The sequence below is a fragment of the Piliocolobus tephrosceles genome, chromosome 19, assembly GCF_002776525.5.
Source record: "Piliocolobus tephrosceles isolate RC106 chromosome 19, ASM277652v3, whole genome shotgun sequence".
Classification (NCBI taxonomy): domain Eukaryota; kingdom Metazoa; phylum Chordata; class Mammalia; order Primates; family Cercopithecidae; genus Piliocolobus; species Piliocolobus tephrosceles.
The window spans coordinates 20,086,942-20,114,022 of record NC_045452.1 but is presented as its reverse complement, the minus strand read 5'-3'; the positions used below and the strand labels follow the sequence as shown (position 1 = coordinate 20,114,022).

The window sequence follows — 27,081 nt, the reverse complement described above, 5'->3', positions numbered from 1 at the left end:
GGTGCCATGTTTTGACTTAGATTTTATTTTATTTTTTGAGACAGATTCTCATTTTGTCACCCAGGTTGGAGTGCAGTGGCATGATCTTGGCTCGCCACAACCCAACCTCCACCTCCCAGGTTCAAGCAGTTGTCATGCCTCAACCTCCAGAGTAGCTGGGACTACAGGCATGCACCACTACACCCAGCTAATTTTTGTATTTTTAGCAGAGATGAGGTTTCACCATGTTGGCCAGGCTGGTCTCTAACTCCTGGACTTAAATGATCCACCCGACCTCACAAAGTGCTGGGATTACAGGCGTGAGCCACCGTGCCTGGCAGATTTTAAAAGAATCTCCCTCAGCCCTGAATTGATAGGGTGGACCAGAGGGCAAGGTTGAAACAAGGGAGATGGGTTAGCAGAACTTTGCAATAATCCTGTGCAGATACTGGACCAGGGTGGTAGCACTGGAGGTGGAGTGGCAGACGTCAGGTAGAGCCAACAAGATCTCCTGCCTGCCTTACTGGGTAGCGGGCAGAAGCGGGGCATTCACAGCTGACTCTGAGTTCTGGCCTGGGGACTGGAAGGATGGAATTGTCAACAGCTGATGAAGGCAAGGCTGAGAGGGAGCAGGTTTGTGTGTGTGGAAGTGCAGTTGGCTCAGCTGCAGACACGTTGACTTTGAGATACCTGCTGGACTTCCAAGAAAGAAGTGTTGAGTAGACAGTTCAGGGGAGGAGTCTGGAGACATAAATACATTTGGGGATCTTGAGCACATCAATGCCAGAACAAAATTGCATTTTATCTGGTTCAGTTAACCTAGGTGATGTCTGGACCTAGCAAACAGAAATGGGCTAGGCGGCTTGAACCCTATCTGAAGACTTTTGCTAGTTCGGCAGCCTAGAGCCAGATGGGGCAAGAAAGAATCGCTGCTAAGTGGAGCGGGAAGAAAAAGCCTCTTTCAGTGCTTTGCAATTTCATTTGGCCTAATTGCACACAACACTCGATCCACGTTCATTCCACAATTCCACACGCATCCTTCACTCAACAAATAGCCATTGTATTTCGTTTCATCTTCAAAACAGGCTCAAATGGAGGAAATTAGGGTTAAGAGAAGTGAAGCACCAGTTAGGGTCAGGGGCAGAGATCGCAGCCCAGAAAGTTCTCGAGGTTGGGGGCCGGTCGTAGTTGGTTTTGTGAGTGGCAGGAGAACGCGGGTCGCGCCCCAACCCGCGGGGCGGCGGGTTGGGGTTCGGGGAGCGGCCCCTTTAAGGCCCAGGCAGTGATCTCAGCCGCGTTCGCCGCCCCGCCCTCCCCGGCGGCGAGCCCAGTGCGCATGCGCGCCGCGGCAGCACACCACTGGTCCCGGGACGCGCCGGCGGTGGCGGAGACTCCAGGGCTGCGGCGCAGACTCCAGGGCTGCGGCGCGTACCGCCCGCCCCGCTTGCAGAGCCCGGCCGCCGCGCGTCGTCCGCACACGCCGCCACCGCCATGGGCTCCTGAGGTATCCAGTCTGGCCGGTCTCGCCCGGGAGCCCCAAGGGGGAACTGCGACTCCCAAGCGCGGGGGGCTGCTTGTTTCGGAGAGGCCCGCGCGAGGGACGCCCGGCTTCGGCCGCTGGCGCCCGGGCGGGGAGGGCACTAAGGAGGCCGGCGCGGCCGCGGAGAGGGAGGGGGCATCCGTCTCCCAACCCGTGCCTCCCCTCCTCCTCGCGAGGTCGCCCGTGGGTGTGCCCGCTCCCTTTCCACGCCAACGTGGCGGGGGCAGCGCCTGGAGTGTAATCGGACCTGCCCGGGGGTTGGCCCCGGGAGAGGGAGGCGGATGGACAGGCGCTTTGCAAGAGGGATTGTGTGCTCCTGGGTGGGTGTGCTGGCGCCTGGCACGGCCGAGTGAGTGGGGGAGGCGTCCGTGACCTGTGCGGGTGGCAGTGACCTGGGAGGGTGGTCGGCGGGGGGCATTCGGGGCTGCGTCGTGAGTGGAGGGTGTACACGCCCGGCACACAGATCCGCAGGTTTGGAAGGCGATCGACTGGGACCTGGGGCTCGAAAGATGTTTGTCTCCAACCGGGACCAACCAAAGACTGGTTTTGGGTGTCTGTATCCTTCCCGTGGATTGTACATTTCCTTCTCGGGCACACCCTTGGTACCTCGCTTGGATCCACTTACCTCCAGTGCTGGGTGGCTCCAGGCCAAAGCAAGGCAGTTTGGCTGGGGGTTGGGCATGGATTCCCAATACCTATCCCCTCTGGGGGTGTTGTATAAGGCCAGACGTTTTACTCCTCCTTCCCTTCCAGGGCATTTTGGGGCAAAGCAGGTGTTTGCATGCCTGATACCTGTGGTGAAGTGAAGGCCATGTATTATTTATCTGACTGCTGGTGCTTTTGTAAGGAAAGAAGCAGCAATCTGTGCCCTGGAGGCCCTGCGCTGGAGTCAGCCAGGCAAACAAGCTCACCTGCAGAGGCGGTGCAGGTCTCAGAGGTGTGACTTCGTTGACAGGTTATGCCTACAGTGTCCCTTTGCATCTCCCTATTCAGCTTCCTTGGTAGGATCCCTAGGCTCTGCACCTCTGAATCTTGTCAAGGGTGCTGTGCGTATCAGAGTTGGGACCTGGGACGCTGGGGTGGGAGAGCCCCAGCAACCAGGTATGTGTGCGCACCTGGACACAAACATTTGATGCCCAAGCCATCAAGGAGCTCTCAAGCGTGGGGGAATCAGACTTGGAAACAGGTGATCACAGTGATTTGAAAAATACCAAACAAAGGAGTAGAAGGAGTACAGGGGCAGGTTCAGTGCCCGGGAAGGAGGATCGTGGCCACAGGAAAGATTCTCTCATAAGGAGACGGTTGTGCTGAAGCCTGAAGGATGACTGGCGTTCATCTGAGGCTTTTGTGCTTTTCACGTATATTTTCCTGTGTAATTTGCACAGCAGCTGTGTGAGTAAGGAACGGGTGTTGTCCCTATTTGCGGATGTAGTAAACTGAGGCCCAGAGGGAATTCATGACGCTCTTCTCCATGATCCGTGGCAAGCCTGGATGGAATCATCCTTGAACCAGGAACTCTCTCTTGCTGCCAGATCTTATCTTGCAACTTACTGAGCATCTGTGTGCCAGGCACTGTGCTGGGGCATAGCGGTGTGATGGTCAGTGGGACCTGGTGCCTGCCTTCTAGGGGCTCCCAGTCTGCTGGGAAGATGGACAGTGATTTAGTGACCCCAATGCAGATACGAGGCTCCAGTAGCTAATGTGGGTGGAGAAGGCACTGTGAATTCCCCAAAAGCCTTCGTGCAGTGGATTCTCGATGTCTTATTTGTTGCACCCACGGTGGTGGTGGGTTATGCAAAGAGCCCCTTCTGAATTTCTCCAACCAAGTGGAAAGAAGAGCTTCGAGGCAGAAGGGTGAGTGAGCCACTTGTCCTAGTTCATTCCTGTTGGCCGAGTTCTGTGAGCTGGGGCTTCTGTCTGGAGGCCGTTTTCTCCCTCTCTGTCTTAGAGGTTTTGCTCCTGGTCTCTGGCTGGCCTGCCCAGTCTCTCACCCTGAGAAGGGCTCAGTGCTATTTCCAGTCCCTGCTGTGCTCATTTCTCTCTGTAAATTCCCTGGAGTGGAAACAGCCCCGGCAAGGCAGGGTACAGCCTTTTATTGTTTTGAAACCGAGTCACAGCTCTGGGCCTGTAGACTGCGGATTTGGTGTGGGAGTTCTGGGAGGCCAATAGCTGGGCCCCTGGGAGAGCTCTGTGTGGGGTCTGCCCCAGGCCCTGCAGCCCCAGGGAGTAAGCACTCACGGAAGACCATGCTGCCCTGCGCTGTGCTGGGAGCAGCCCTCTAAAAGGTGGTTGGCAGAGGGAGCCCGATGTGTAACAAATATGTGCAAGACAGTGCCCTACTTGTGGTGGAAACAGAGGGCCCTAAAGGGGCCCAGAGGACAATAGGAACAACAGTCCGTTTATTGAGCACTTACTGTGTGCCAGGCACAGTTCAAAGTGCTTTCATGAATTACTGTATTTAATTTTCCTACCACCCAATGAGATGGGGGCTGTCACCGTCTGCATTTTGTAGGGGAGGCAGCAGAGGGTGGAACAGCTGAGTTTTGAATGAGTAGGTCTGACCTCAGAGCCCATACTCCTCCCCTGTAACCCTGGGGTGCTGGAAGTCGGCCCTGAAGGATGAGGGGTGCTCGACCTGTGAAGGAGAAGGAGGGCATTCCAGTTAGAGGGAACTCCGGGCAGATGTGGAGGTCTAAGCTGCCTCACCTCTCAGACGCGGAGGATTGAACTGCTTGTGGCTGTGTTGGGTGTGTGTCCTGAAGACCTTTGGAGGCCCCGCCAAGGAGTTTGAACTCGATCCTGATGTAGTCAACAGGGAGGCCTTGAAAGTTTCTGGAAGGTTGTGACATGCTCAGCCACGTGTTATGGGGCGGTATTAGCATCTCTTCTCATCCCTCCTTCATTCCTGCAGAGAACTTCTGGAAGACCAGGCCTCTGTACCGTTGGCTTTCCCAAAGCCCCTGGCATCACTGTTAGACCCGGCTGCCTTTCTTGTCTTCTATCAGCTTCTGGTCTTGAAGACCCTGTGTGACCCAGGGCAGGCTCTGGAGCCCACTGTTGTAATGGTGTGTGCCCTACTGCTGACCTCTTGCCTGCTGGGATCTGGCTCCTTTGAGCTGGAACTTCTTTTGTTTTTTGAGATGGAGCCTCTCTGTGTTGCCCAGGTTGGAGTGCAGTGGTGCTATCATAGCTTGCTGCAGCTTCTACCTCCTGGGCCCAGGAGATCCTCCCACCTTGGCCTTCTAAAATGCTGAGATTATAGTTGTGAGCCACCATGCTTGGTCAGCTGGAACTTTTTTTTTTTTAGACAGAGTTTTAGGCTGGGTGTGGTGGCTCACGCCTGTAATCCCAGCACTTTGGGAGGCCAAGGTGGGCGGATTGCCTGAGGTCAGGAGTTTGAGAACCAGCCTGGCCAACACAGTGAAACCCTGTCTCTACTAAAAAAATTAGTCGGGCATGGTGGCACACGCCTATAGTCCCAGCTATTTGGGAGGCTAAGGCAGGAGAATCACTTGCATCTGGGAGGCGGAGGTTGCAGTGAGCTAAGATGGCACCACTACACTCCAGCCTGGTGGGTGACAGAGCGAGACTCTGTCTTTAAAAAAAAAAGAAAAGAGGCCGGGCGCGGTAGCTCAAGCCTGTAATCCCAGCACTTTGGGAGGCCGAGACGGGCGGATCACGAGGTCAGGAGATTGAGACCATCCTGGCTAACACCGTGAAACCCCGTCTCTACTAGAAAAAAATACAAAAAACTAGCCGGGCGAGGTGGTGGGCGCCTGTAGTCCCAGCTACTCGGGAGGCTGAGGCAGGAGAATGGCATAAACCCGGGAGGCGCAGCTTGCAATGAGCTGAGATCCGGCCACTGCACTCCAGCCCGGGCGACAGAGCGAGACTCCGTCTCAAAAAAAAAAAAACAAAAAAGAAAAGAAATGGTCCCTAGGAGCATGAGAGGAGGAGGGAAAGAGGGAGGTAATGCGCTGAGCAGTCCTGGTGACCTGGAGAGAGAATTGGGAGACGCAGTTTAAATCTGTGTGTTTATTAGCCCCGTGGCCTTGGGCAAGACGCTTACCAGATTTCAAAATAGGGGACAAATGATACACTTTCCTTCATCTGTAAGATGGGAGTAATAACAGTGTGGCTGTCATGTGGCTGGCATGACCAGTGTCTGCATGGAGCTCCTGTGTACCTGGCACGCAGCTTTTATTATGACCTTACAGGCCCATTCATGTATTTGAGAAGGAGGCATCGCAGGTCTGTGTGCCAGGCTGTTTGTGGGGAGCCTTCCTTAGGAGTCAAGTGCCGCTGGGGAGAGAGAAATCAGACACACAAGCAATTATGATTGTCCTGGGGGCTCTGAGGGAACATTAGGCCATTGTCACCTGGGCGGGCACTTGTCTGGTGAGGTGATGTGTGTTAAGGTGGAGGAAGAAGTGGGCTCCAGGCAGAAGGAAGAGTGCATGCAAAGCAGAGATCTGAGTTCACGTCTGTGAAGTTGACACTGAGACTCAGCACCTAGTAGACCTGAAATAAATGTTTGCTGAATGCGATCTGCTCAGCCTCAGAGAGGAGAGAAACAAGAAGAAGTAGAGTGGGAGGGGGCCACGGAGAGAAGAATTAAAGGGTCACCCAATTTGTAGATTTCTCATTCCCTCCCCATCGCCTCTGCCTCTGTGGAAAAGCATGTGGTGCAGGTACTAACAATGCGTCTAAGTCCACCAGAATCCTTTTTTTTTTTTCCAGGCAGGGTCTCACTCTGTCTCCCAGGCTGGAGTGCAGTGGCGAGATCTTGGCTCACTGTAACCTCCGCCTCCTGGGTGATTCTCGTGCCTCAGCCTCCCAAGTAGCAGAGATTGCAAGCACCTACCATCACGCCTGGCTAATTTTTGTATTTTTAGTGGAGATGGGGTTTCACCATGTTAGCCAAGCTGGTCTCGAACTCCTGACCTTGTGATCCACCCACCTTGGCCTCGCAAAGTAATGGGATTACAAGCGTGAACTACCGTGCCTGGCCTTCGCCAGCATTCTTACCAGGCACTCATTCCCAAACTGCTTGTCCTCAGGACTGGAGAGGATAAATCTAAATGCAGAGGTAGATGAGAACTGGAATTAGACTGGACACCCAGATAGCATTTGTTCACGTGTCTGTTTGCTGCTCTTTTAGCGTGGCTGAAGCCCTATGCCCGTGTATGGCGTAGAAGGATGGTGCGTGGCTTCTGGTTGGTAACTTTTCCAGTCTTAGGTTAATCATGGCTCAGTGTCTGGCGAAATGCGTAGAGTAGGTGTGAAGTGGTTTTTTTTTTTTTTTTTTTTTTTTTTTTGTGAGACAGAGTCTCACTCTATCGCCCAGACTGGAGTGCAGTGGCCGGATCTCAGCTCACTGCAAGCTCCACCTCCCGGGTTTACGCCATTCTCCTGCCTCAGCCTCCTGAGTAGCTGGGACTACAGGCGCCCGCCACCTCGCCCGGCTAGTTTTTTGTATTTTTCAGTAGAGACAGGGTTTCACGGTGTTAGCCAGGATGGTCTCGATCTCCTGACCTCGTGATCCACCCGTCTCGGCCTCCCAAAGTGCTGGGATTACAGGCTTGAGCCACCGCGCCTGGCCAGTAGTTTTTGATTGAATAAATGAATGGTTGGATGGGTTCATGGCACTGCCACTCAGGATAAAGCTATAATTATTCTTGAAAAATGATGGATATGGCTGGGTGTGGTGGCTCACGCCTGTACTCCCAGCACTTTGGGAGGCCGAGGTGGGCAGATCACTTGAGCTCAGGAATTGGAGACCAGCCTGGCCAACATGGTGAAACCCCATCTCTGCTAAAAATACAAAAATCAGTCAGGTGTGATGGCACATGCCTACAGTCCCAGCTACTTGGGAGGCTGAGGCAGAAGAATTGCTTGAATCTGGGAGGCGGAGCTTGCAGTTGAGCCGAGACTATGCCATTGCACTTCAGCCTGGGTGACAGAGCAAGACTCCATATCAAAAAGAAAAAAAAAAGACATATTAGGGGTGATTAGAACAGGAGCCAACGGTGCTCACTAAACAGCCTTGAGTCTGGCTGGCTGGTGTGGGAGGTCTTAGGCCTGTGATGGGAGACAGGAAGCTTGGTGGACACCTCCTTTTCCTTCTCTGGGGTGGAAACCACAGGGGGATGATCCACCCAGAAAGTCTTTGTGCTGAACCTGCGTCACTTCCAGCTCAACCATGTTGTACAAAGTCACATCCCACTAAGTGAATATTTGGTGAAAAGTTTGCCACATTATTCTCAGTGTTGTACCTTTGAAAAACAATAGGCTTCTCTGAGATTAGAAGTAGTACTTGTTGATTATAGTAAACTTGAAACACAGAAAAGATTGGGGATAAGAATAAAAATTACCCCAAATTTCCAAATCAAGAAGTAATCATGGTTCAAGTTTGGGCAGATGTTCTTTTGTTTTGTTTTGTTTTTGTTTTGTTTGTTTTTTTTGAGACGGAGTCTCGCTCTGTCGCCCAGGCTGGAGTGCAGTGGCCGGATCTCGCCTCACTGCAAGCTCCACCTCCTGGGTTCACACCTTTGTCCTGCCTCAGCCTCCAGAATAGCTGGGACTACAGGCGCCCGCTACCTCGCCCAGGTAGTGTTTTTTGTATTTTTTAGTAGAGATGGGGTTTCACCGTGTTAGCCAGGATGATCTCCATCTCCTGACCTCGTGATCTGCTCGTCTGGGCCTCCCAAAGTGCTGGGATTACAGGCTTGAGCCACCGTGCCCAGCTGGGCTGATGTTCTTTGTAGGCATAAATATGCGTTATCTCATTGTTTGCTTAACACTGAGTTATAAATATTTACCCATAGCATTTGAAAGGTAGCTATAGATAGAATCAGAGAAGTTCTAAAACAGCCCTCGTGCTTTGTTTCAGATTCTCTGCAGGAAAGATGAGGTCTTCAACCTTTTTTAGCTGGATGGCACCATTGCAGAAGTGGTGAACAGGGCACTGAATCGAGTCAGGAAACCCAGCTACAGCAAGCCACTTGCCCTCTTTGAGCTTCACTCCTGCTAAGACAAGGGGCACTATTCGTACCCTCTCTCCTCACCTCACAGGCTCTGATGAAGTCCTCAATTAGAATGCCGTTAGCTTCCAAGGTTGTGGTTTGGAGGTAGGGCAGGTCACATGATCGTGAAGGTGGAAGGAGAAACGTGGAAGCACGTGTGCCTGTTACTTCTTTCCCAACCTAAAATGTTTGGTGATCTCCTGAAGACTCCAGCCTCCACGCTGGGAAGCCAGGATCCATAGGCCCTTTACTTGTGGTCACGGGCAGTCCCAGATGGTCCCCCTCCCCAGCAGAGGGGGTGCAGTGAGACCTCCGGAAGTTTCTGCGTCTGTTACCTTCAAAGGGATTTTCAGATCAGTTAGCCCCCCTACTCCAAGGGACGTGTGTGGAGCTTGGTACCTTTATTCTTCTCCTGCTCCAACCCCTGTGGACTGCCTGCACCCAGGGGGACCCTGTCCTGCTGGCAAGTGACTGAGAACCTCCACTCCACTCAGCAGGGCTGTTCCCCAAAGCCCTCTGGGTCATCATTTACCGAAAAGCTCTAAGAGAAAATAACTAACCCCATGGCCCCACTGTAGCTACTGGCAGAGCCTCCTGGTCTCCATCTCTAGTACCTGTGGTTTTTGTTTCATCCAGAATGAGCAGTCAATCTGGGATCCCGTCAGCAATTAGTTTGGGTGCCTACGAGGCACAATGATAGATATTGGTGAAGGGTATGTGTGAGGATATTAGTTAATATTAACATGCTAATCATATTATTCTCATTGGAATTTGTGGGGCTTTGCAAATTATATTTCAAATGTAATCCGTTTAACTGCCCTGAAACCTTGAAATTATTGCACCTATTTTATAGATGGAGAGACTGAGGCTCAGAGGGGTGAATTGCCTAAGATCCTGGGGGAGGAAGCACCCAGGTTTTCTGGTTTTGAGTCCTGGGCCCTTCCTGCTGAGTAGCTGCCCCCAACACAGACCTGCCCTTGGGGAGCTTGCAGCTGCACTGGGAAGCCCAGTGTATTGGATTGCTGCTTAGACCCGGAAAGCACGTGAATAAAACCTCAGGTTAAAACCATGGGGTTTCCCGGAGGCAGCAGTTGGCTCTGCCTGGGGGTGAGCTGAGGAGCCAATGCTCTCTGGAGCAAGGGCAGTTGAACTGAGGCTCAGTGGACAGTGGAGGTTGGCGGGTGAAGTGTAGGAGGGCTTTGCGGGGAGTGGGACCACCTTGAGCACACACAGAGGAATGAGACAGGCAGGTAACTCAAGGAGCAGAGGTCTCGTGACCCCTTCCCAGAACATGTAGGGTCCTAGCCTCACCTCCAGGAGGAGGAAGTGCATGTATACACAAATTTATCAATGGAGTTTAAACAAATAGGATGTAGGAAAATGTAGATTTTCCAAAATAATACATATTTGCTTTGAGAAGAAAGATAGATGCGGGATGCATTGGTTAGAAGAATTTTAATAACAGTAACCTCAGAGCATGTAAGCATGATTTGATTTACTAGAGTGCCTGGCCGTCTCAGTCAATGGGAACAGGGCTTGGGCTGGGAGATTAGTTGACAAGGGTTCTTTCAAACACTGCCTTTGGTTTGCTAAGAGGTATCTCCTACTTGGCTGGAGGCAGAAGACCTTTCCTTCTATTCCCAGTTTGCAGTAGTTGGGCCAGATTTGTGGAAGTGGGAGAAAGGCCTGCCCTGCTTCTGTATAGACTCGGCTGTCCTCACTTGACACTCACTGTGCCTTCCAGAGACCCGCCTCCATCTCCTCGACTCCCTGGCTTGATGCTTAGGTGGCGATGGCTGTTGGGCATAAGAGTTACGTAACAGATCTGTGATGGACCCAGGAACAGAGCTAGTTGAGTGAATGTCATGGAATGGGAGTGGGGTCTTGCATGGCTGTGGTGTCCCCAGCAGCTTGTGCAGGGGATGTGGCAGGAGGTGCTCACCACTCATTTGGAATGGTTAGACTGGAAGCACTTGGCCCTCTTGGGCTCTGCACCCCCACCCCCTCCCGCCTGGCCTGCCTGCTCCTCCTCTGGTAGGGCACCTGGGGAGGTCAATTATGGCTGCTTGTCATAGTGGCTCAGGTCACCGTTCACACTTCACCTGCCCTGAGACCAGGACATCAGAGCCCTGAGAAGGATCATGGGACCAAGTGGGCCTAGCCTTTTACTGACAGCTGGGAAATGCAAGCATGTGGATCGGAGCACCAAGTGAGGTGGGGCCGGTGTGGGTTCAGCACTGTCTCCCTACCCAGAGCTCCATTTGTTGAAAACAGCCTTTCTCTACCGTTTCTTCACATAGACAGCTTTAAACTATGTATTGGCTGGTCTCGGTGGCTCACGCCTGTAATCCCAGCACTTTGGGAGGCCGAGGTGGGCAGGTAACTTGAGGTCAGGAGTTCGAGACTAGCCTGGCCAACATGGTGAAACCTCATCTCTACTAAAAATACAAAAATTAGCCCAGTGTGGGGACTTGCGCCTGTAATCCCAGCTACTTCGGAGGCAGAAGAATCGCTTGAACTTGGGAGGCAAAGGTTGCAGTGAGCTGAGATTGCGTCACTGCACTTCAGCCTGGGAGACAGAGCGAGACTCCATCTCAAAAAACAAACAGAAACCTACATATTGTCTATATTTCCCCCAACATTGAGGCTCATTTCTTGGATGAACAATTTAAATGTACTGTGCCTCTCTGGCAATATTTTCCAAAATTACAGATGTTTCTACACTTTCACCGGCAGCTCTACCTCTCAGAATTTATCCTACAGATGCGTTAACACGTGTGCAAAATGATTTATTTGCAAGATTAGTCATTGTTGCCTTATTTGTAATAGCAAAAGATTGGAGGCAGCTTAAATGTTCATTCATAGGGAGCCATGAACAAACTGTGGCCCGTCCAAACTTGGGATACCGCGTGGCCATGATCAATAAGATGGAGGCTCCACGCACTGTGCCGGATGGATCACCAAGGTGGATTGCCGAGGGAGGAAGCAGGTCTGGGCGGTGTGTCTCGGAGCTGCCATCAGTGTAAAAGGGAAAGGAATCCAAAGTGTCTTTGCTTGTCTATGCCCAGGGGGTCTCTGGGCAGACACAGGAAGTCAGTGATTGTGATGCCTCTGGAGAGGCGGCTGGTGCCAGGAGGTTGCTTGTTTGCTGGAGATCCCATGTACCTTTTGATTGCTGAAGCAGGTGAACGTAGGCCTTTCCAAGAAATTAAAATAGGCCAGGTGCCGTGGCTCACGCCTGTAATCCCAGCACTTTGGGAGGCCGATGTTGGAGGATCACTTGAGGTCAGGGGTTCAAGACGAGCCTGGCCAACATGATAAAACCCCATCTCCACTAAAAATACACAATTTAGCCAGACATGGTGGTACACGCCTGTAATCCCAGCTGCTCCAGAGGCTGAGGCAGGAGAATCAGGTGAACTCCAGAGGCCGAGTTTACAGTGAGCCAAGATTATGCCATTGTACTCCAGCCTGGGCTACAGAGTGAGACTCTGCCTCGAAATAAATAAATAAAATTAAATAAAAACATAAGGACTGTAACCTTGCCTTCTGCCCAGTGTAGGAAGGTCAAGGCTCCGACTACTTCTCAAGGACAGGAGCCTCACTGAGGCCCCAGACCACAAATCAAAAAATATGTGCTTGCTTCTCACAAAGGGGCTGAGTGTTAGGGCTTAGGTGTTGCTTGGTGAATACGACCCCCAGTCCCAGCCTTGGAGAGACGGAGCCACTCTCTGGGCCCCTTGGACACACTGCCATTGGCTGACTTTGTCATTTTCTTTTTTTTTTTTTTTTACATGGAGTCTCGCTCTGTTACCCAGGCTGGAGTGCAGTGGCGTGATCTCGGCTCACTGCAAGCTCCACCTCCCGGGTTCACACCATTCTCCTGCCTCAGCCTCCCCAGCAGCTGGGACTACTGGCGCACGCCGCCACACCTGGCTAATTTTTTGTATTTTTAGTAGAGAAGGGATTTCACCGTGTTAGCCAGGATGGTCTTGATCTGATCTTGTGATCTGCCCACCTCGGCCTCCCGAAGTGCTGGGATTACAGGCGTGAGCCACCACGCCCGGCCTCGTTTTCAACCCTTGCTCTGATCGGCTCACATAATGATTTCTGAAACCTTTGGGGGCTTCCCCACTGACAGCAAAATACAGTTTAACTTAGTCTTAGGTGTCCCGGGCCCCCTTTACTGGGCCTCTTCTTGAGCTGCACTTGGCATGTCACCCTTTCCTGTCTGCCCCCTTAACTCCCTGCTGCTGCGCCTTTGCTCACGCAGTTTCCTCTGGCTGCCTTTCCCTCCAAAGCAGTTTCCACGTGCGCAGTTCCTGTCTGACTTTCAAGGGCCAGCTTAGTTTCCACCTCTGTACTGCCCTCTGACCTCCCTGGCTTCTGTGTCTGTTTCTCTCTGCTGGCACTTGGGGATTTTTACATTGTGTCTTAGGTATCTGATTTGTCACTGCGCTCTGGGCTCCTTTTGGGCAAAGTCTTGTAATGCTCCTAGACCCTGATTTGCTAGATGTATGCTGAGTGAGTGAATGTGTAGCCACCCTCTTCGTGGTGGGATTGGAAGTTTGGGGGTCAGGGCCCGTTTGACATCTGTGAATGTACCCCAGTGCCTGGCACCAGGCAGGCCCAGCCTCGAAGCAGGAATGCAATAGTCACGTGTCTTGAGGCCAAGGCCCTGGGCTGTGTGCTGTGTGCAGTTCCTTCCTTGCATCCTTGAGAACCCTTGACACACGGCAACTGTGATTCCCTCTTACAGATCAGGCAGCAGAGCAAATACTTTGTCTAGGTCATACCTCCAGCAGTGGAATCTGGACACAGGTAAAGGTGCGCCTGTAACTCCTGTATTTACTCAGTTTATTCTCCACCTGCCCCAAATCACAAGTAATACCAGTACCCTTGACCTATTCCTATTACCTGTCCCACTGGCCATGGACAACCTTGTTTTGTTATTTGCATGTATTTTTCTTCCCCTCTAGACTGTAAGCTCTTAAAGGATCAGAGTCTTTGAGATACCCTTTGGACTTAGCACATAAAAGCTGCCCAAAGATATTTATGTATGTTTTAAAACTTTTTAGCGAAGGTTTAACTGACTATAGTAAAGTATACAAATATTGGATGTACAGCTTGATGGATTTTCACATCTGTAAATACCTGTGTAAACTGCCCAGATTAAGCCACACAGTGGTTCCTGCACCCGAGGAAGCTCCCTGGGGCCCCCTCCTGGCCACCCGCCCTCCCTCAGTAGTCACCACTCATACCTCGGCACTTTTGCGTGGTGCTGCTGCCTGTGTGGGCCTCCCACACACGGAGTGTACAGAACAGACTCCTCGGTGTCTGGCTCCCTTCCCTCAGCACCGTCAGATCATCCAGGTTGCCTGTAGTGGCCCTTTGGTTTTTTCTCTGCTGTGTAGGAGTTCACCAAATATACCACTATGTATTCGTTCTCTTGTGGACAGGCATTGGGTTATGTCCAGCCTGTTCGGTGAAGTTCATTCTTGTCTTTGGGGGCATGTGCGCTCATTGCTGGGTATACACCAGGGTGGGTTGAAGGCTTACCTGACTCCGTATGTGTTTACATGAATGAAATTCAGGTTGGGATGACAAATCAGGGTGTCCTGACTGGAGCCGGGCTACTTGCTTACAGGGATGGAGCAGGTGCAGGGGTCCTGGCTTAGCCTGCTCCCATGGGGTGGTAGGACTGTTGGGGCTCAGGATGCTGAATCTGCAGGGGACCCATCTGCTCAGTGCCCAATGGGATTTTAGCTGGCTGGGAAGGTGGTCACATGTAGAGGGGCTCAAAAGTCCAGCTAAAGAGGCTGAGCGTTGGTCTGTTGTTCTCAATTTGAGAGAAAACTGAGATCATCAAAATCAGGACTGGTATGTACTAAAGAAAACCTAATTACAAGGCTGAATTGAGTCAGCCCTTGCCGAGGGACTTTGGATTTCTTTGTTGTTTCCCTTTATTTCTGCACCCCCACCCAAGTGACAGATGTGTACATGATTGGATGATTTTTCTTTCCTGGTTGAGAGATTCCTGGGAACTTGGCCCCAGGAGAAGGGGGAGAAATGTGGAACCGCTAGAGTGGCCTCAGCTTGTTTGTGTTGATTGAAGGGGAGACCGAAGGAGAGCTGTGGACCCCTGATCCCTTGTGAGGGCATGTGATGCTTTTCAAAAGGCTCACCAGGCAGAACTGCCAGGCCAGTGGCCGCTCTTTCCCTTTAATCCCCTCTGGAGAAGGGCCAGACTGTGGGTTGCTGACCTGCTCTGATGTGGATCAGCCTTCCCCCGACAAGGCAGCCGCCCAGAAGCCCAGAGAGCCCAGGCAACCCCCAAAGGCAGGAGGGCCGGCTCTCATTCCCGTTGTCATTCCCAGGCGGCTGGAGTAGGAGCAGAGTGGTCAGTTCAGATGAACAGCACTCAAGTCCGACCCCAATCAGCGAGTTATGGTAAGATGGAAGTTTCTCCATCTATTTTAAATAAGAACAAAGGCCTCCCAGGCTGCATGAATATTCCAGGGATGTATATGTGAACACATTGCCAGTTTAGCTTGGTCCGTGGGTGGCAGCTGCCTGAGTGAGCACTTCGTGGCTGCAGCTCTGAAGCGTTTGGATCTGAAACTAATGAATGAAAATATGACCTCAGAAGATTTAAAGAGAGCAAATACCCAGCGACAGGACCTGGGTCCCAGAGACTGTTGGGAGCATGAAATCCCAGGCTGGCCGAAGGAGGAAGTGGGAGGACAATAGCAGCTGACGCCACATGGTGCCAGACCTTGTCAGTGCTGCCTGCATTCACTTATTATTCCATCCCGCGCTCTCAGAGGCAGGTATGGCTGCATCCCCGTTTTATAGATGAGGAAGCTGAGGCAAGGAGAGGTTGTGTAACTTGCCCATGGACACAAAGCTAGCCAGTGGCAGAGCTGAAGGTCAGGTCTAGGTGGTCTGGCTCTAGAGTTCTGCGGACTTCATAGCATGGCAGTGACAGACGGAAGATCCATTTGTCAGGTGATTGTGGGCAAATGACGTTGGCCTTTCCAACCTCTGTTTTGCATCTGCAAGCTGCTTGCTGCTGCAACAAATTACCAGAAACTTAGTGACTTAAAACACAAATTAGGCTGGGTGTGGTGGCTCACATCTGTAATCCCAGCATTTTGGGAGGCTGAGGTGGGTGGATCACTTGAGGTCAGGAGTTCGAGACCAGCCTGGCCAACATGATGAAACCCCATCTCTACCAAAAATATAAAAAATTAGCCAGGTGTTTGGCCAGGTATGGTGGCTCACGCCTGTAATCCCAGCACTTTGGGAGGCTGAGGTGGGCGGATCACGAGGTCAAGAGTTCAAGAACAGCCTGAACAATATGGTGAAACCCTGTCTCTACTAAGAATACAAAAATTAGCGGGGTGTGGTAGCACACGCCTGTAGTCCCAGTTACCTGGGAGGCTCAGGCAGGAGAATCGCTTGAACCTGGGAGGTGGAGGTTGCAGTGAGCCAGGATCGTGCCACTGCACTCCAGCCTGGGTGACAGAGTGAGACTCTGTCTCAAAAAAAAAAAAAAAAAAAAAAAAAAATTAGGCAAAGTGGCATGCGCCTGTAACCCCAGCTACTCTGGAGGCTGAGGTGGGAGAATTGCTTAAACCTGGGAGGTGGAGGTTGCAATGAGCCGAGATTGCATCACTGCACTCCAGCCTGGGCCACAGAGTGAGACTCCCTCTCAAAAACAAAACAAAACAAACACAGATTATAGATTACTTACAATAAGAAAAACCAGTAAAACGCACATACACACACACATTAATTATCTTACAGTTTTAGAGGTCACAGGTCCAGAATGTGTTTCACTGGGCTAAAATCAAGGTGTCAGCAGGGCTGTGCTCCTTCTAGAGGCTCTGGGGGAGAATGATTTCCCTGCCTTTTCCAGCTCCTAGAAGCCACCTGCATCTGTGGCTTGTGGTCCCTTCTGCCATCCGCAAGGGCAGCAGCATAGCAGCTTCCACTCTCTTCTCTCTGCTTCCTGTGTCACACTGCCCTCTTCTCGCTCGCTCTCCTGTGTTCCTCCTACGAGGACCCTTGTGATGACATGGGCCCACCCAGATTATTCAGGTTAATCTCTTATTTCAGGACCCTTAACTCAGTCACTTCTGCAAAGTCCCTTTTGCCATGTAAGGTAGCATGTTCACAGGCTCTGGGGGTTAGGATGTCAACATCTTTAGGGGATTATTCTTCAGCCCACCACACAGCGCATCATAAAATCCATGGGCGGAGGGGATAGCAGCAGTAAGGTGTCCCCTCTTAAAGTGACTCTGACGATAGAATCTGGGTGAGATGGTGCGATGCTCCTGAAATAAACTCCAAGGCAGGTGGCCAAGTTCAGTGATGACATAGCTGAGTAGCTTATCTGAGAAAGGAGGATGTCTCTGATGGGCCAGCCGGAAGACGTCTTTCCTGGAAGAGGAGGGAGGTGGGGCAGTCTTGGGAGAAGTGAGACTTTGGGTCCCACGGCCAGCTCCTGCCAGATTCTCAGTGGATTTCAGCTTGGGAGGAGGGATACCATTACAGTTGAAAATACCATTATAGTTGAAAACCACACTCGATGTCTGCTTCCTCATCAGCCTCCCTACAGTTCTGGAGGACGGTCCAGGCCCACATCCCCTTCTCTGCTGTTCTAGAATCCAGAACGCTCAAAAATCCCAAAGGTTCTTCCTAAGTCTGCAGCAGACTAATTTCTGCTGCAAAAATCTGACCTGAATTGATGTGATACTAATTATGGCCTTTAAAAATATCTTACCTAGGGTGACTAACAGTATGTTTTCCTATGAAAGTACTATATGTTTGCTTTTGGGGTGCTGCACTCACCCTTCCAGGAATGTCACTGTGTCTAGCAGCCTAATCCTTTCTAAAATCTGAAAAATTCGGCCGGGCACAGTGGCTCATGCCTATAATCCCAGCACTTTGGGAGACTGAGGTGGGTGGATCACTTGAGGTCAGGAGTTCAACACTAGCCCTGCCAACATGGTGAAACCCCCCGTCTCTACTAAAAATACAAAAATTAGCCAGGCATGGTGGCTCATGCCTGTAATCCCAGCTACTAGGAAGGCTGAGGCAGGAGAATCGCTTGAATCTGGGAGGCGAAGGTTGCAGTGAACCAAGATTGTTCCTCTGCACTCCAGCCTGGGTGACAGAGCGAGACTTAGTCTAAAAAAAAAAAATCAGAAAAATTCTAAGTTCTTAAATCCATTTAGTCCGAAAGCCTTAGCTATAGGACAGTGCATCCGGACTCTTCTCCCCAAGAAAGATAGTCAGAGAGGTCCAGTCACCTGTCTCAGGCCCAGCTCAGGTGACAGCACTGAGGTTCCAACTCAGTTCCCTATCTCGGAGCCTGGGACAAAGTGCAGACTGCGTGGCCTGGCCTCTTTGCCGCCTGCTGGGTGGCGTGTGAATGAGAGACAGGTGTGGAGACTGCATTTACTGGCAGGTAGGCTGTATGTAGGGGAGGAGGGGGTCCTTGACTTTGTTTTCTGTCTGATCTGCAGCCTGGAACTGAGCCAGGGGGCCTTGTCTGGGGAAGGGCGGAGAGGCAGAGAGATTGCAGAGGAGAGGTTCGGAATAGCAGCAGCCATTAGGAAGCCTTGGACCTTCGCCCATCACTACAGCACTGCTCTCCAGACTTCCTTGGGATCACACAGCCCTATCAGTACAAAAGAAACCAGAACAAAACCTCTTAAGCATGCATCCCAATATGTGGATATTGGTGTAATTATAAGTGTATGTTACAATAAGTATACACGTATATTACTTTACTGTTTCACTGTGTACGTAATAAAACCTACACCAAAAACAGAAACCAAAGGCCAAGCTAAAGATGTAATAAAGAAAATTTTTACTTTGTTGATGGCACAAAAACCTCCTGGGTTCATACACAGGGTCATTTTTTGGGGTGTGCACTTTTGTGCTCAGTGAGAGAGCGTTTGGAAGGTCTGGCTTCACGTTCAGCTTGTTTAGAGACTGGGTTTTAATGGCTGCTTTCCCTGCAAAAGATCCTGTCTGGGGCAGGAAGCTGCACACGGAACAGACACATCCTTGGCTTTCTTTCTAAATCGGGTTACTCATTTTTCCATCCCGTCCACTGAGTATGCAAAGGATTTGTTGAAATTTGGCCAGTACATTTCCATCCTCCCTGATGCCAATCACATGTTTTTGTAAACGAAATGGAAGGTATTTTATTTTAAAATTCTTAACAAGCGAGTCCAAAACCCACTGAAATGCTTTGGATAATTTTTAATGGACTAGAAAATTGTTACGTAGTTTTTTAGGAGTTCAGCTATGAGAGAATTTTTTTTTCTTTTTAAAATCAGTGACAGACATACTATTTTGGTGCATGCCAGTAACCCCAGCTACTCGGGAGGCTGAGGCAGGAGAATCGCTTGAATCTCAGAGGTGGAGGTCGCCGTGAGCCGAGATTGCACCATTGCACTCCAGCCTGGGCAACAACAACAAAAAAAAGCAAAACAAAACAAAAAAACTATTAATGTCCACTTCCGGGCTTTGATACTGTACTACAGCTAGACTAGACGTCACCCTTTGAGGAAGCTGGGTGAAGGGCACACAGGACCCTAGATTCTGTTTTTGCAATTTCCTGTGAGCCTACGATTATTTCAAAATAGTTTAAAAAGTCTTTATCAAGTACAGATGCATACCGAAGTATTTAACGTTACATCTGGGAGACAGGGAAAGATGCAACAAGATTGCGCAATGTTGCTAACCGTTAAAGCTCGGTGACAGATAAGTGGAAAAATTCATTACACTATTTGTTCCAGCTTTGTATGTTTGAAATTTTCCATAATAAAAAACTTCAGACAATAGAACAACAGATTTTTCTATGAAATCTGTAGTAAGATGGGGAGGGACTCAGTCTGTACCAGAGATTTATTGGTTATCTTGTAGAAAAGCAATCAATATTTGTTGGCTGGGCATGGTGGCTCATGCCTGTAATCCCAGCACTTTGGGAGGCTGAGGTGGGAGGATCATTTGGTCAGGAGTTTGAGACCACCCTGTCCAAGGGACCAGCCTGGCCAATAAGGTGAAACCCCATCTCTACTGAAAATACAAAAATTAGCCGGGCATGGTGGCGGGTGCCTATAGTCCCAGCTACTTAGGAAGCTGAGGCAGGAGAATTGCTTGAACCCAGGAGGCGGAGGTTGCAGTGAGTTGAAAATCGTGCCACTGCACTCCAGCTTGGGTGACAGAGTGAGACCCCAAATCCAAAAAACAAAACAAAACAAAACAAAAAGGTCCCCTGGGCAAATTTTTGTATTTTTAGTAGAGACGGGGTTTCTCCATGTTGGTCCAGCTGGTCTCAAACTCCCCACCTCAGATGATCCACCCACCTTGGCCTCCCAAAATGCTGGGATTACAGGCGTGAGCCACCATACCCACCCCAACAGTATTATTATTATTTTTATTTTTTTTTTTTGAGACGGAGTCTTGCTCTGTCACCCAGGCTGGAGTGCAGTGGCCGGATCTCGCTCACTGCAAGCTCCGCCTCCCGGGTTTATGCCGTTCTCCTGCCTCAGCCTCCTGAGTAGCTGGGACTACAGGCACCCGCCACCTCGCCCTCGCCCGGCTAGTTTTTTGTATTTTTTTTTTTTAGTAGAGACGGGGTTTCACCATGTTAGCCAGGATGGTCTCGATCTCCTGACCTCGTGATCCGCCCATCTCGGCCTCCCAAAGTGCTGGGATTACAGGCTTGAGCCACTGTGCCCGGCCACCAACAGTATTATTAACTGAAGTACGGACCTTATTCATTCAGTTTTCTGTGTTTTTCATGTAGGGTGTATGTGTAGTTCTATTCAATTTTATCACATGCAGATTCATGTAACCACCACCACTATCAAGATACAAACTATTTCATCACCTGGAAGGAACTTCCTTGTTACCCCTTTAAATTTGCACACCCCCCACCCATCATCGTCACTGTCCTCTGCCAACTGCTACACCATGCTCCATCTTTATATTTTTGTCATTTTGAGAATGTTATGTAAATGGATCATGCAGTATGCGACCTTTTGAGATTGGCTGGTTTCACAAAATGTAATGCCCCTGAGATCCATCTAGATCACTTGCGTGTATCAGTAATTTGTTCTTTTTTTCTTGCTGGGTACTGTTCTGTGCTCTGGATATACCAGAGTTTGTTTAACCTTTTGCCTGTTAAAGGACATGGGTTCTTTCCAGATTTTCATGATTCCAAATATGGCTGCCGTGAACATTTGTGTACAGGTTTTTGTATGAATATACATTTTCATTCCTGTAGAATAAATGTCCACAGTGATTACTGGGTTGTGTAGTAAATGCATGTTAGTTTTATAAGAAACTGCCGGGGTCGGCTCACACCTGTAATCCCAGCACTTTGGGAGGCCGAGGTGGATGGATCACAAGGTTAGGAGTTCAAGACCAGCCTGGCCAAGATGGTGAAACCCCGTCACTACTAAAAATACAAAAAAAATTAGCTGGCTGTGGTGGCGGGCACCTGTAATCCCAGCTACTCAGGAGCCTGAGGCAGAGAATTGCTTGAACCTGGGAGGTAGAGGTTGCCGTGAGCCGAGATGGCGCCACTGCACTCCAGCCTGGGCGACAGAGCAAGGCTGTGTCTCAAAAAAAAAAAAAAAAAGAAAAAGAAACTGCCAAACTACTTATTTTCCATGGTGGCTGTACCATTTTATCTTCCCACCAGCAATGTATAGCAGATCAGGTTTCTCTGCATCCTTGTCAGCATTTGATATTGTCAGTATTTTTTATTTTATAGGTATATGATATATATTTTTTGGTACCCAGGTATGAGATGTGAGGTGTTTTCAGTTTTTCAGTTTGCATTTCCTTAATGGCTAATGATATTTAACTTTTTTTTTTTTGTTTGCGACGGGAGTCTCGCTCTGTTGCCCAGGCTGGAGTGCTGTGGCGCCATCTCCACTCACTGCAAGCTCTGCCTCCCGGGTTCACGCCATTCTCCTGCCTCAGCCTCCCAAGTAGCTGGGACTACAGGTGCCCGCCACCGTGCCCAGCTAATTTCTTTTTGTATTTTTAGTAGAGACGGGGTTTCACTATGTTAGCCAGGATGGTCTCCATCTCCTGTGACCTCGTGATTCACCCGCCTCGGCCTCCCAAAGTGCTGGGATTATAGGCATGAGCCACCGTGCCCGGCCTTTTTTTTTTTTTTTTTGAGATGGAGTCTCGCTCTGTCGCCCAGGCTGGATTGCAATGGTGCAATCTCAGCTTACTGCAACATCCACCTCCCAGGTTCAAGCAATTCTTCTGCTTCAGCTTCCCGAGTAGCTGGGATTACAGATGTGTACCACCATACCCAGCTAATTTTTGTATTTTTAGTAGAGACAGGGTTTTGCCATGTTGGCCAGACTGGTCTTGAACTCCTGGCCTCAATTGATTCACTTGTCTCAGCTCCTCAAAGTTTTGGGATTACAGGCGTGAGCCACTGCACCCAGCCTCATGTGCTTATTTTTATTTACTGTGTATCTCTTCTTTACTGAGATGTCTGTTCGTATCTTTTGCCTGTTTTCAAGTGGGATTGTTTGGTTTTCTTTTTACCATGGTGCTTTTTTTTTTTTTTTTTGAGACAGAGTCTCGCTCTGTCCCCTAGGGGCTGGAGTGCAATGGCACGATCTCGGCTCACCGCAACCTCTGCCTCCCCGGTTCAAGCGATTCTGCTGCCTCAGCCTCCTGAGTTTACAGGTGCCCGCCACCACGCCTGGCTAATTTTTTTATTTTAGTAGAGACAGGGTTTCGCCGTGTTGGCCAGGCTGTTCTCGAACTCCTGACCTCAGGTGATCTGTCCACCTTGGCCTTCCAAAGTGCTGAGATTACAGGTGTGAACCACCGTGCCTGGCCCATGGAGCTTTTTGAGCTTTCTTGATATATTTCCAATGTTAGTCATTTACCAGATCTGTGACTTGCAAATATATCCTTCCACTCTGTGGCTTGTTTATTCATAGTGCAAAAGTTTTTACTTTTCTTACATTCCGGTTTATCGATTTTTTTCGTTTTACGGATCATGCTTTTGGTGTCAAGTCTAAGAACACTTGGCCATCTCTAGGTTCAATCTAAAAGGTTTAGAGTTTTACATTTTGCATTTAAATCTGTGATTTATTTTGAATTAATTTTTGTATATGTGTAAGGGCTTAGGTTAACGTTTATTATTTATTTATTTTTGAGATGGAGTCTTGCTCTGTTGCCCAGGCTGGAGTGCAGTGGTGCGATCTTGGCTCACTGCAGCCTTCACCTCCCAGGTTCAAGTGATTCTCCCGCCTCAGCCTCCCAAGTAGCTGGGGATTAAGTAGCTGGGGATTACAGGCACGTGCCACTATATCTGGTTAATTTTTATATTTTTAGTAGAGACGGGGTTTTGCTATGTTGCCCTGGCTGGTCTCGAACTCCTGGCCTCAAGTGATCTGCCCACCTTGGCCTCCCAAAGTGCTGAGATTACAGGTCTTTGCCACCGCACCCAACCAATGTTTTATTATTATTATTTATTTATTTATTCATTTATTTATTTATTTTTGAGACGGAGTCTGGCTCTGTCACCTAGGCTGGAGTGCAGTGGCGCCATCTTGGCTCACTGCAAGCTCTGCCTCCCGGGTTCATGCGATTCTCCTGCCTCAGCCTCCCCAATAGCTGGGACTACAGGCGCCCGCCACCACACCCGGCCAATTTTCTGTATTAGCAGAGACGGGGTTTCACCGTGTTAGCCAGGTTGGTCTCGATCTCCTGACCTCATGATCCACTGGCCTCAGCCTCCCAAAGTGCTGGGATTACAGGTGTGAGGCACCTTGCTGGGCCCTGTCTCCATTTATTAATGGGACTTCTGTAACCTAGAACTGTCCCTTGTCAATTATGTAGTTCCCCTGAAATGTTATAATGGAGAAACTGAGGCTCAGAGACAAGTAACCACACAGGTTGCACGTGGTGGAATCTAGTGGGAGTCCTGTTGGGAGACTCAAAGCATAAGCCTGGTTATGTCCCCACCAGGTGGAAGCCTTCCCTGACCCCCTCCCCAGCCTGGCCAAGCCCGATGCTTGCTCTAGGCTCCTGTAGTGCTGGGCACTCACCTCTCAGCAGTGCAAGGGGAAGAGGCCTCCAGGTCACTCCTGCCTGTGACGTAGAGCAGGCATGAAGAGCAGCTTGGAGCACCTTAAAGGCTGGGGCTGGGTGTGTCAGTGCCTGGCATGGAGTCCAGAGGCCTCAGGACTTGTTAGAAAGATGATTTCAACATCTTCCCTTAGAGCCCTCTGTCATGTTCCTGGCAGAAGTTTAACACTTGGTCAATTAGGGAAATAATGGGAGACAGTTGTGGTGGCTCATGCCTGTAATCCCAGCACTTTGGGAGGCCAAGATGGCAGCATCATTTGAACCCAGGAGCTCGAGACCAGCATGAGTAACGTCGTAAAACCCCATCTCTACAAAAAAGTAACAAAAATTAGCCGGGCATGGTGGCTCACACCTGTAGTCCCAGCTACTTGGGAGGCTGAGGTGGGAGGATGGCTTGACCCCAGGAGGCAGAGGTTGCAGTGAGCTAAGATCACAACACTGCACTCCAGCCTGGGCAACAGAGCAAAGCCCTGTCTCAAAAAAAAAAAAAATTGTTGGGCATGGTGGCACATGCCTGTGGTCCCAGCTGCTTGGGAGACTGAGGTGGGAGGATCACTTGGGCCTAGGGAGGTCAAGGCTGCAGTTAGCTGTGATCATGCCATTGCACTCCAGCCTGAGCAACAGAGCAGGACTCTATCTCAAAAAACAACAACAACAACAACAACAACAATAAAAACAAGATAATGGGGTCTTGTCAGAGCAGCTGAAATTCTGAGACTCATCTGTTTGCATTGGAAAAGGGGAGACATGGATGGAGTCATTCCCTACCCCTTTCCCCATGGGAGTAAAGAGGCTGCACCAGACGGCATTGTGCGTGCTTCCCCAAGGTCCACAGGCTATGCCAGGTGAACGTCCTGCTTGCCTGTGGGATCTGGGCAGGCAGCTTCCCAGTCGGTGCCTGTACAGAGTGTGAAAGGGTCAGATCCCAGTGCCCACCCTGCCCCAGCCCCAACACACTGAGCAGTTTGCAGAGTCTGGCCTTGTGGTCACTGGCTTGGGAGTACATTTGACAGCCTCCGTCTGCTGCCTTGGGTCCAGGGAACAAGGTGAGCTCTGGGCCTTTGAGCAGCTGCCTGCACCTGCTGTCGTGGGTGTTGGGGACCATGCGTCTGTGAGCCAGAATATTGCTTTAAGTATTTTGGGGAATTATGAAAACCCTTGAATCGTTGCCACCCTGGGTGGCTATAAAACCAAGTTCTGCGTTGTTTTCCTCATCTCTAAGATGGAGATAATGTTACTTACTTCAAAGTTGCCTTGAGAAAATACACGAGATAATGTTTGGGGAAATGCTTTGTAAACCACTGGGGTTGCCCAAGAGTAAAATACGTTGTTGATGAATTGGCCCTGGTGCAGAAATGTGGCCAGCATGAGTTGGGCTGCGGAAACACTCCCAGCCGTGGTGGCTTCTCCTCCGCCCTGGGGGACCTGCCTCTGCCTCCTGCTAGAAGAGTCTGGAGGCTATGGGAGGATAGGCATGGCCATGTCTTGTTAGGAGGCTCTGGAGCAGGAGGGGTGGCTCAGCTAGGTCCCCCCACTTTGTAGGAGGTGGGGAGAAAATGTGTTGGTAGGACCTGGCTTTGAGTCCTGGCTCTGATTTGGGGGTAAGTCACCCACGTCTCTGGGTGCATTTCGTCTTGTGAAATAAACAACCTACATGAAAAACATGAAGGGGTCCTGAACGCCAGGCGGGCATGTGCGTGTGAGTGAGCAGAGCCGCAGGAGGAAGCTGGCCTGCAGCCTTCACCCAGATCCCAGCCCTGGCTCGGGTCTGCTCCCTGGGGTTGCCCCTCTGCCTGGGAGTCCAAGCTGGGGGCTTCTCAACACTGCCCTTAGTCATAAACAAAACAGCCTTCGACATCCCCCCGCACCTTGCTTGGAAGGTGAAGACTTAGGTGTATTTGTACTTCCTCTGGTCCCCCCACAATTCCCCATGTCTATTCATTTAATTTGAGATGATAGACAAAGATGATGGTTTACAACCCAAGTCTTTTTCAAGAAATATTTCTGGCGCTGGTTTTCAGTTTTGCAACCATACTTACAGGAGCTATTCTTGGACTTGTCACTGTGTCTCTTTTTCAAAGCTTGCCACCAGTCTTTATATAGACACCTTCTCCATTTTTGAATTTCTTTATATAGACGCCTTCTCCAGTTTTGAGTTTTAATCTGGATTCATGTCTCGATTGCTGTGTTAAGAGATCATGTATGCGTGGGAAAAATAAAAATGTAAAGGGCTCTCCTAAGGTGCACACTTACAGCTAAGAGCCGACATGGTGGTGGAGATGCTGTGGCCGTTGGCGAGGAGCCCGGGGTGCAGGCGGGCAGTGCAGACAGACAGCGGGCACAGGATCCTCTGCGTCATGGGGCCAGGCTGCAGGCTGCTGCACCTGGGAAGGCCCAGGGAAACCTCCGTTGGTGTCAGGATATTCTGACTTGAATACCAGTTTGCGGATTTGAAAGGGACCATGAGATCATCTAGATTGACCTCTGTTCAGACCGAGATGGTCGGGGTTGGGGTTGGCTCATTTTCTGAGCTCATTTTTGGAGCAGGGAACCCACATGGCTGGTTGGCGGGGGAGCTGGTGTTCACGCTCCAGCCAGGCTCTTTCCGCAGTGCCCACACACCGCACTTTGCATCTTTTAAAATTGTCGGGTGTTCCTCTGGTTGCATTGCAGGTTATTGCCAGAGTTGGTGATTTGGGCAGAGGTGTTTGTTGGATGGCATTGACCAGCCTTTCAGCAGGTGGCTATACTGAAAGGGACACCCCATCAGGGCTGTGGGTAGAGGGTGCAGCCAGGCTCCTGCCTTAGTCTTCTTGAGCCACTATGACAAAATCCCATAAATTGACCACCTCCTTCCTCGCAGTTCTGGAGGCTGGGAATTCCAAGATCAAGGTGCTGGCAGATTCAGTGTGTGGAGAGGGCTCACTTTGGTTCATAGACGGTGCCTTCTCCCTGTGTCCTCATGTGGTAGAAGGGACACGGCAGCTCCCTGGGGTTCCTTTTATGAGGACACTAATCTCATTCATGAGGGCTCCACCCAGTATTCTTTGTTTCACTGTGAGGCACCTCACATTTTTGGAAACAAGCAGTGAAAATCAGTAGATAGGCCAGGCACGGTGGCTCACGCCTATAATCCCAGCATTTTGGGAGGATGAGGCAGGAGGATTGCTTGAGGCCAGGAATTCAAGACCAACCTGGGCAACATAGGGAGACCACATCTCTACAAAAAAATTAGAAAATTAACCAGGTGTGGTGGTGCATGCCTGTAATCCCAGCTACTCAGAAGGCTAAGGCAGGAGGATTACTTGAGCTCAGGAGGTGGAAGCTGCAGGGAGTGGAGATTGTACCACTGCATTCCAGCCTGGGCAACAAAGCGAGACC

General features: G+C 50.4%; 1 protein-coding gene across 2 annotated transcripts in view; it reads left to right on the top strand.

Moving 5' to 3' along the window:
• The first annotated feature begins 1,314 nt into the window (after nt 1-1,314).
• The window catches only part of TMEM184B (transmembrane protein 184B), a 54,911-nt gene continuing 29,144 nt past the window's right edge, over nt 1,315-27,081 (top strand). For both annotated transcript variants that reach the window (XM_023222029.2, XM_023222030.2), the window contains exon 1: nt 1,315-1,483. The gene's annotated coding sequence lies outside the window, so the exon portion shown is untranslated. The remainder of the gene's footprint in view (nt 1,484-27,081) is intronic.